This window comes from Balaenoptera acutorostrata, chromosome 1, assembly GCF_949987535.1.
Source record: "Balaenoptera acutorostrata chromosome 1, mBalAcu1.1, whole genome shotgun sequence".
NCBI classification, from domain to species: Eukaryota; Metazoa; Chordata; class Mammalia; order Artiodactyla; family Balaenopteridae; genus Balaenoptera; species Balaenoptera acutorostrata.
The window spans coordinates 31,874,178-31,884,593 of NC_080064.1; the positions used below are offsets into that span (position 1 = coordinate 31,874,178).

The 10,416-nt window shown below is 46.4% G+C and overlaps 1 protein-coding gene across 2 annotated transcripts in view; it reads right to left on the reverse strand.

The window, feature by feature from the left end:
• RHBDL2 (rhomboid like 2) overlaps positions 1-9,957 on the reverse strand; it is a 52,993-nt gene extending 43,036 nt beyond the window's left edge. The window contains exon 1 of one of the 2 annotated variants that reach the window (XM_007164737.2): positions 9,754-9,957. The gene's annotated coding sequence lies outside the window, so the exon portion shown is untranslated. The remainder of the gene's footprint in view (positions 1-9,753) is intronic. The other variant, XM_057540648.1, reaches the window with a different exon arrangement.
• Between the last annotated feature and the right edge of the window lie 459 nt (positions 9,958-10,416).

Genomic DNA, 10,416 nt, shown 5'->3' on the forward strand with positions numbered 1-10,416 from the left:
CTTGGAATTTCCTGAGTGATAGGGGTGAGAGGAGTATCTTTTGTTATTCATAGTAAGTTTTTTTCAACTGTACTTGAGTTTATGCTAATGAAGTGATTCTTAGAGGGTGGGACCCAGTTGCCAGAGGAAACAACCATGTGATTAGAGGGTTGGAACTTTCAGTCCCCACCTGTGGGACGGGGAAAAGGGCTCGAGATTGAGTTTAATGACCAGCGGTCAATAATTTAATCAATCATCCCTATGTGATGGAACCTCCATAAAAATCCTAAAGAAATGGGTTTGGAGAGCTTCCAGGTTGGAGAACAGATCAAGGTGCTGGGAAGGTGATGCACCCAGAGAGGGTGCGGAAGCTTTGCATCCCTTCCCCTTGCCCTATGCACCTCTTCCATTTGGCTGCTCCTGCGTTGTAATCTTTATACTAAACTGATAATAGTAGGTAATGCCCTCTCCTGAGTTCTGTGAGCTATTCTGGCAAATTATAGAACACAAGCGGGGGGAAGGTCACAGAAGCCCCGAATTTATAGCCATTTGGTCAGAAGCACCGGAAACCCAGGCTTGCAGTTGGTATCTGAAGTAGGGAGCAGTCTTGTGGGACTGAGCCCTTAATCTGTGGGGTAGCCAGTGTCAGAATTGCATGGTGTGGAAAACCCACACATTTGGTGCCAGAAGTGTGAGTACGATGAGCGAAATAGATTTTTTAAATTTTACTACCCAATGGGCATTCAATAAAATTCATTTACTGGTGTAATCAGCCAGAATCAGAATCAGAATCCCTTGCAACCAAGAACCTAACTACTACACCTAAATAGCCAAGAAACTCTTCTAAACTCTATCTGGGGTCTTCCTGTTACAAGCTAAACTCATTTCTTGTTCTGTGTCTGGGAGACACAGTGTAAGGACAGCACAGAACTAGGGGATCTGTTTTTCGGTCTCACTCTGCCACTTCCGGGCTGTGTGACCTGGAGCAAGTCCCTTCCCAGCTCTGAGCCACAGTCCTCTCACCTGCACAGGGAACACTGGGGACTAGACCAGCAGTTCCCCACACTGGCTATGCCTTAGAATCCCCTCAGGCATTTGTTTTTCAATATTTGCTTTTATACAGATTCCTGGGCCCCAGTCCTGAAGAAACTAATTTAATAGATTTAGTAAATTTCTGACACTTATACCAGTGAAGTGGAGGCCTCAGCACCTTTGAGAACCACAGACAAGGCTCTCCAAGGTCCACTCCATCTCACAATCTCTGTGATCTTCCAACGGAAGGCAGACACAGTTTTATTGCTGTATTCTTCATGCCCAGAAAGTTCCTGGTGCACAGGTGTTCAGAAAATACCTATATCTGAGTAAAAGGTAAACAAACTCTCTGTAACTTTTATGTAAATCTAAAATTGTTCCAAAATATGAAGTTTATTTAAAAGAATACTGGAAGGAAGACGGGAAGGAGAGAGGAATTCCACGTACACCACGTTAACTAAGAGTTTTGTGTTCCTTTATATTGAAAAGCACCTCCCCTCACACTTTTCCTCTGCACACACCCTTCCCCCTCCAACATCATTCTGCCATCACTGAGCTGTCAGAGGAGACCTGCAGAGCCACCATGCCGTAGGGGTTACAAAAGGGACTGTCACCTGTCTTTGAGGAGCACCAGTCCTTGTGCTTGGCACTGTGAAGACCCGAGTTCTACTTCGCTCAATATCTTACAGAATTATTGTAAGAATCAAATGAAATAGTTGCCATAATAGTGAGCGCCTACTGTGTGCCAGGTTCTGTGCTAAACACTTTACGAGCACTCACTTCATTGCTGCTTACAACAACCTTGTAAGGTGGGATAATAACATTCCCATTTTATGGATAAGGAAACTCAGGCTTCCAGAGTAACTTGCTCAAGGTCATACAGCTAGTGAGGAGAAGGCTAGGACAGGAGCCTTTGAAGGGGTCTGACTCCAAAGACCCCGTGTGTTGCTCTGCCCTGTGATCTCTAGGTAACAAGGTAAGAAGTGTGCATATTTATTCTGATTATTTTCATCCCATCCTTCCCTCTTCCCTAACCTCCCTCTTCTTCTTCCAGCTCCCCAAACAGGCCCAGACTAGACCCTGAGAGTTCCCAGATGGGAGCTACAGAAGAACTGGCAGGCAGGGCTGGGAATCCCCACCACCCCCATTACTGCCACAGGGAATCAAGATGGAGACAGGCGTCCAGGAAAGGAAAAGGATTTGATTCTCTGAGAACACGAGGACTAAGTCAGGCTCACCTTCCCTTCTTCACCTCACTCAGGAGAGCGCTGCCAAGGGCACCAATCTTAGGACAACTCCCCTTTGGCAGAAGAGGCTTTCGATCATTCACTTGTGCTGTTTCCCAGCTGCATTCAAACAAGTAGGTTTCAAACATCTGAATTGTGTTTTTTTTAAACAGCTGGCCCACCCACTCATTGGTACCAGGGAGGCCCTTGCAGAGGCCGAGTCCAGCCTTGATGTGGCCAGGGTGCCCAGGAGGCTGGGCGACAGACTAGGCTGGGTGTGCCCAATTGCTGCCCAGCTGGGCCTAATGGGGAGACTTTTGATGGTGTTGCTAGGCAACCTGGTAATTGGAGAGGCCACATTGGCCTCGGGGCCACAGAAACTAACAGCCTCCTTCATCACACTGCAAACCATTATTATGCCCCATCCCAGAGGCCTGCAGCAATCACTCTGTGGTTATAGCCTGAAAGAGTGCTTTTTTAGCTCCAGAAATTAAGAACCAGCTTTTCAAATGTATGGGTTTGTGGTTGTGGTTGTTTTCTTTTTGCTACATCTCTGAGGATACACCTGAAACAAATAGGCAAAGGATTTTAAAACAGAAAAAGAAAAAAATGCCTTTGCAAACCGCCTTTTCCAAAAGTTTTCCTTCTGAAGCAAAGCACACTTGCCCTCAATTGTGAGGGCAGCTAAGGTAGGGAATCCCACAGCTGTGGCTGCGGTTCCGCGGGAGGGGGCACCAGGACCTTGGTCACGTACAAGACTTCTCAGTGGAATAACTTTTGTGTCTCTCCCATTCAAAGACAATCATGATACCTCCCCTTCCCAATCCACAGAACCACTTTCACTTGTGGGGATTTGTTTGTTTTTTCTTTTTGTTTGTTTTTTTAATTTTCGGCCATGCCATGCAGTTTGCAGGATCTTAGTTCCCCAACCAGGGATCGAACTTGGGCCTACGGCAGTGAAAGTGCTGAGTCCTAACCACTGGACTGCCAGGGAATTCCCATCTCTTGTTTGTTTGTTTGTTTTTTAAGATTTTTCTTTTTGATGTGGACCATTTTTAAAGTCTTTATCGAATTTGTTACAATATTGCTTCTGTTTTATGTTTTGGTTTTTTGGCCACGAGGCATGTGGGATCCTAGCTCCCCGAGCAGGGATCAAACCCGTACGCCCTGCGTTGGAAAGTGAAGTCTTAACCACTGGACCGCCAGGGAAGTCCCACTTATGTTATTTTGATGAAGCCTCCCAGCTGCCTTGTGAAGAAGGCACCATTTTTATTCCCATTTTACAGATGAACAACTAAGGCAAAAAGGCACCCATGATTGCACACCTAGTCACAGCAAAGCCAGAGCAAAATCCCATTCTTCTGAGGCTAGATCCTGAGCTGCTCTACTATACCCCACTGCCACCCCACAGAGCTATTTAAGATATTACATATATTTGTGTACTCTATTATAATACGAATAATAGTAATAATAATACGTACCGGTGTAGAGACAAAAACTTCATCTTGTATCTCATGCTATCCTCAACACATCATCCTTATTGATTGTGGTCAGGCTTTCAGAGCTGCCTCATGTACACTAAGGAATAGAGTCTGGAAGAATTCCCAAAGACAGACACACTATTTAACTAGGTTAATGACCTAGCCCACCAGAGCACGGCGCTCTGCAACAATCCTCCTTAATTCAAGGAGTTGGCTCTGTTTGATGACATTATGATACTGTTTCAGTCCCTTAAGTAAGGAGGCAGAATCGTTGCTTTCATTAGATATTTCCAGGTATTTTTCAAAAAGGCTTTCACTGCCTCATCTACAATGTTTCTTAAATAACGGTCCATTGATAATGACCAACTGTGCTGATCTGCACAGGACTAGGGATTTCTTGGGATATGGGACTTAGGGTGCTAAAATCAGGATAGTCCTGGGCACACCAAGGACAGCTGGTCACCACCTACCTCAGAATCATCTGGAGAAGTCAGGTGAAGATGGCTGGTTCTAATCCTAGGGCAGTAGTTCTTAACCCTGGATACGCATCAGAATTGTCTGAGGAGACTGTAAAACAGTGTTGATGTCTGAGCTCACCCCGATCAGTGGAATTAGGGCCTCTGGAGCTAGGGCCTCTGGAGCTAGGGCCTGGGCACTGGGATTTCTTAATGTGCAGCCAAGACTCAAACCCCCTGCCCTAGAGATTTGGATTCTGGGCTGGGGTCTTGCCCAGGAATCTGCCTGTCTCTTTAACAGCTTCCCAGGGGATTCTCATATACACTATGGTTTGATAACCAATGAATTCTTATGTGATGTGTGACTTCATTGGACAACATACCCTGAGTGCCTTGTATATGTTAGGCTCTGGAAATACAAAGAAAAAAACAAAAACAAAACCACTTCCTGTTCCCCAGGCCCTCCCTATCCAGTGGGGAATAAAGACTATAAATTGTTCCAACACAGTATACAGTAGTCCCCCCTTATCCACAGAGATACATTCCAAGTCCCTCAGTGGTTGCCTGAAACTGCCGATAGCACCAAATCCTAGACATACAATGTTTTTTTTCCTATAGGTACATACCTATGATAAAGTTTAATTTATAAATTAGACATTAAAAATAATAACTAATAATAAAATAGAATAATTAAAACAATATATTGTAATAAATTTATGTGAATGCAGTCTCTCTCCAAATACCTTATTGTACAAATTTAATGCCTTTTCCACCTTAATTAAGCACTTACCACTCTCTGTGGCTGTAACTTTTGCAGTTTGAGGTGAGACAGCAAAACTAGCACGAAGTTCTTTTTCCTTCTTCACAATTTCACAGACAGAAGATTCATTTTTACCATAGATCTTAGCAACCTCAGCAACGATTTTTTTTCTTTCCTTATTTACTTTTTTGGCCACTCCATTCAGCTTGTGGGACCTTAGCTCCCCTACAAGGGATGCAGAGTGCCCCTGCAATGGAAGCAGAGTCCTAACCACTGGACTGCCAAGGAAGTCCCCATTTTTCTTTCCTTATTAAGTCGAGAACTTTCACCTTTTCACTTAAAGGAAGCACTTTATGGCTTCTCTGTGGCAGATCCAAATTGCCAGCATTACTACTCTTGTGCTTTGGGGCCATTATTAAGTAAAATAAGGGTGACTTCAGCATAAGCACTGCGATACCTCAACTGATAACCAAGACTGCTACTAGGTGAACGGGCAGGATACACTGGACAAAGAGATGATTCACATCCCGGGCCAGATGGAGCAGGACAGCTCGAGATTTCATCAAGCTATTCAGAACAATGCACAATTTAAAACTTATGAATTGTTCATTTCTGGAATTTTCCATTTAATATTTTCAAACCAAGGTTACCTCAGGTAAGTGAAACCAGGGGAAAGCAAAACCACAGGTAAGAGGGCAAGACTACTAAACTGTGGTTTAGATTTAAAAGTGGGTCAACATCATCAGGGTAGTTGTGGTTATTCAGTTTCCAGAAGCCCAGTGTGGCAGATTAGAGACGGAGCATAATACTTGCCATTCCTCCAGTAAAAGGTGGGTTTGTTTCCCCACTTTGAATCTGGGCCAGTCCTGTGACTGGTTTTGACTGATAATGCGCAGCAGAAGTAGTGCTGGGTACCTCCCAAGGCCAGGCCTGGAGAGATCTGCAGCCCCACTTTTGTTCTTCTTAGAATGCTCCCTCTTTGAAGCCTGACACCATATAAGAAGGTCAACCTACACTGAGGCCACCATGCCATGAGGAAGCCCAAGCTACTCACACGGAGAGAGAGGCCACATAGAAGAGCACCAAGGTGCCAGACCTATGAGTGAAGCCTTCTTGGACCTTCCAGCCCAGCTCAGCCACCAACTGAATACAGCCAAGGGAATGACCCCAGCTGACACCACATGTAGCAGAACTGCTCAGCTGAAAAATTCCAGACCCACAGAATCATGACAAAATCAAATGGTTGTTGTTGGAAGCTACTACGTTTCATGGTGATTTGTTATACAGCAATAGCTACCAGCACTCCTCAGGAGAACTAGAAGACGACATGACGTCCCAGACCATTCTGCCTTCCCATTAACACTGTTCATCTTCATACCCCTCAGCAGGGTAGACTGCAGGTGTCTCACCTGCCAGCACCTCCCAGTTAGTCTCCATCTCTGCTTCCGCTCCTGCCCCCCTTCCAAAACAAAACCAAACCATAAATCAGAGTACATCAACTCTCTGCTTAAAAATCCTTCAGCGGTGTCCCATTGTCTTCAAGATAAATACAGGATCCTTACCATGGCTGATAAATGCTGCGTGACCTAGCTCCTGCCTTCTTTGTAGCCTTCTACCACTCCCCCAACATCTCTGTGCTGCTGCCACGGCCGTCTTCCTGTCTCAGGCACACACCAAGCTCTCTCCCTCCTCAAGGCTAGCTCCTTTTCGGGCCTCTCTGAAGTGGCAGGCCAACCTCCGCCCACCCCACATTCGCTATCATATCCCCCTGCTAACTCACTTCTAGTACTTACCACTATCTAAAAATATCTGGTTTGTTTATTTGTTGTCTGTAAGCTCCAGGAAGGTAGGAAATGTTTCTTTTTTTTACTCCATCTAAAGGTGCTTACTAAGTGTTCGCTGAATAAACCATCAAGTAAGTGGAAGAAGGAAGGAAGGAGGAAGTTTGGGGTCATAGAAAGAGCACTACAATTGCCGCACTCAGAAAACCCTGGTTCTTGCTCCGGTTCTGCCCCCTGCTTACCTCCAGGCAAGCCACTTCACCTCACCTGATCAGGATCCCCACCATGATGCACCTGGCCGGTGATGCTATTTATGCCATACGCCTGTAGTCTTCATGTTTTTTGCTCATGAATCCCCATAAGAATTTTGGACAAGCTATGTTACTCTCATACATTTTTAAGTCAACAACTAAAATTATTTCTCACAAATTAAAATTGGTTCCAAGACAGAATTTTCTGGCATAGTCTTTATTAGAGACACGCTTTAGATATATCTTCATCCAAGCCTTGGAGCTACAGATTTAGCCTGTTCAGTTTATGGAAAATGTCTACCATACAATCCAATTGTCAAAACCAGTCCTCACTGCCAAGCCAGTGAGTCAAACCAGAATAATTTTCTGTCTGTGAGAGATTCCACCTTCATTTTTTTTCTTGTTGCCTTTAATTAATTAATTTTTTTATTGAGGTATAGTTGACTTACAATATTATGTTAGTTTCAGGGGTACAATATAGTGGTTCAAAATTTTTATAGATTATATCCATTTAAAGTTATTATAAAATATTGGCTATATTCCCTGTGCTATACAATATATCTTTGCAGCTTATTTTTCAGAGTAGCCTGAACCTCTCAATCTCCTACCCCTATCTTGCCCTTCCCCCTCCCCCTCCCCCTCCCCTCTCCCCACTGGTAACCACTAGTTTCAGCCTTACTAAGCCCCATGCAATTCCAGCTCCCACCCTCCACTAGGCCTTTTCAGGAGCATCTCCTTCTGCTAGAATATCTTCTCTCTCTAATTTGTTCTGGCAAAGGCCTAACACTGTCTTCAAGACTGTCCTAAACCTCCTCTGCAAAGCCTTATTAAGCATCTACCGTGTGCATGCCATGGTGCTAGGCACTGGATGCAGTAGCGAACAAAGCAGACATGGTAAAATTAAATGCCGCTCTTAGTCCCCTCAGCAACCTCTGCTCCTGTCTAAGGTACAGTTGTCTTCTTTGTATTATCACTGTCTCCTCCACAAGGCTGTGAAAGCCCTGAAGATAGATTCTTAATAGGGATTCTTCATCTTTGAATACCTATTATGGAGCCCACAGAATGCATCAATTGATGTTTGTTGAATTCATTTACTCACAAAGGATTCACTGAACATTTCTCTATCAGGGACATATACGGTGCTTGTTATAAACTGTGAACACAGACATGGTCCCTGCCCTCTTGGGACTAACAGAGCACTTGACTAAATGAATCAAATATGAATGAGTGAATTAATAAACGAATCAGGGAAGGAGTGTGCTCTTTCCCACTTGGATGAAGCAGCCCAGAGCAGGAGATGTACAGGAAGTGGGAAGCCAATGTCTAGGAAGTTGGGGGAATGCTGATGCCCTTTTGTTCTTTCTGATACACAGAAGCTTGAAGGACAGCAAGGAGTTACACAGAGCCCATGGAGTCTAGAGTCTGAGCTAGATTTGAATTCTGGATGCACTACTTATTAGCCGTGTGACCTTAGGCAAATCCCTTTGTTTGCTTGTATCTTCATTTCCTCATCTGTAAAATGGGGCTGTTAATAATGTAACAGGGTTATGATTAAATGAGATTATGCATTTAAAAGCCTGTAACTTGAGGCCAGGCAGAGTTGGTTTTAGGAACTGGTAGTTCCTATCTTTGGCTCGGTGTGAGTATGCAAATTCAGAAACACAGCAGGAGAGCCTTCCTTTCCTTCCAACTAGAGGTTCCAGCCCTGGCAGGTGTTCTTACCTCAAACCGGCAGGAGGCGCTTTCCCTATTCAGCCCCTCCCTTCACCACCACCTTCTTCACTCCCAGCTCAGTGTTTCCAGGTCTGCCCAAGTGCCTTCAAGGCCACGGGTGTCTGATACATCTTTACAAGATAGAGAAGGTGGCAGTTAGGGAGGGGCATGGCAGGAAGGGGGCCAAAGAAGAAGGAAAGAGTAGAGATGTTTCTTGAGGCCCCACCGTGTGCCTGGCACTCGGCTTGGTGCTTGACATGTACCTTCTCATGTCATCTTCATAACAATACTATTTAGAGATACGGAAACTGAGACTCAGGAAGAGGTGGGATATAAATCCAAGTGTGTCTATGACTCCAAAATGAGTTTCCACTCTGCCACGCTGGCCACCAGATTATAGATGATCACTACACATTTGTGAAATAAATTTCAGTTTTCTTATTCCCAGGAAGAGCGGAAATTGTGTGTCCCACCCCAAACTAACCCCACCCCTACCCAACCCCAGCCCTACCCACCAGAGAGGATCCAGCCACTTGCTCAAAGAACGATGAATAAACGAATGAATAGTAACAGATGAAGGAGTGAACAGAATCCCTCAGACACCCGTACCAGGAAGGAGGAAACAAATAACCTTGGAGACTTGCTGTGCAGGAAGAAGCCAGAGATGTCTCCCCTGGCTGTGGTCTCCGGGGCAGAGGTCCAGCAGCGCAGGAGGACTAGCATCTGGCTCAGCTGGAGGGAGGAAAAAACTGGGAGGCAAGTCACTGAGGAGAATGGGATGAAGGGAGAGAAAGAAGGCCAGTGATTGACCAGCACTGGGAGGGGCAATGGCATTACCTGGTCCTCCGGCCATGGGCGAGGGGGGGTGAGTCAGAGCCAGCCCCCTGACTCCTGGCCCAACGTGCTGCCAACTTTTAAAATGAAAGTGGCAGGATCCCAAGCGGCCACTCGTGAAGGCTACTGCGGAAGGAGGCTGCCAAGGGGGCACCCCACGGTTGGCTCTGGGCCTCGGGCTCTCCCCCAACCCGCCAGACAGAGGGACCCGGTCCGCCAGCTACCAGCTCCCACAGCTTACCTCGGGGAGGCCAAGGGCCGTTCCAGGCAGGACAAGCTGCTCCCCGTGTTCCAGGCCAAGGGACTGCCTCAGCTGCCCTGAAGCTCCCTCCCTGCCAGGCACTCCTAGGTCCCTCCCCAAACTAAAATCCTCCGCACAGGTTCCCTCCGACCCAGCCCCCGGGGGTGGGAGCCCGAGGAAATCTGCTCCCAGCCCTGAGACGGGCCTGGGCCGGTCCAGCCAGCTCGGCAGTCTCAGCCCTGGGCTGGCCCTGGATGAATGAGTTCTCTCGCTCCGCCTGCCTGGGTCTGAGCCAGAGAGCCTGTGACCGCCCCTTTGCTCTTTCTCGTTGGCCGAGGCCCTGAACTCCGATCCTCTTCCAAGTCCTACCCTCCTGGGTCTCCTGCCCGGCGTTCTTAGCTCTCTGGGGAAAGACCTCAGCAGGAGGACTTCTTTCTTTTCCCGCCTTCCTATTTCCTGATTCTTCTCACTGGCTCAACTCAACAAGAAGCCGGAGGGCAAGAGAGCTTATTGATGCAATCCACAGGGGTCAGCGCCCCAAGACACGGAGCAAGGCAGAGCCGGGTAGAGAGAATGGATGGTGGGAGGGCGACTAAGAAAAAAAAAAAAAAAACGGTCTTCCCTCCTGTGTTTCTCCGTTACTCACATAGGACTACCACACAA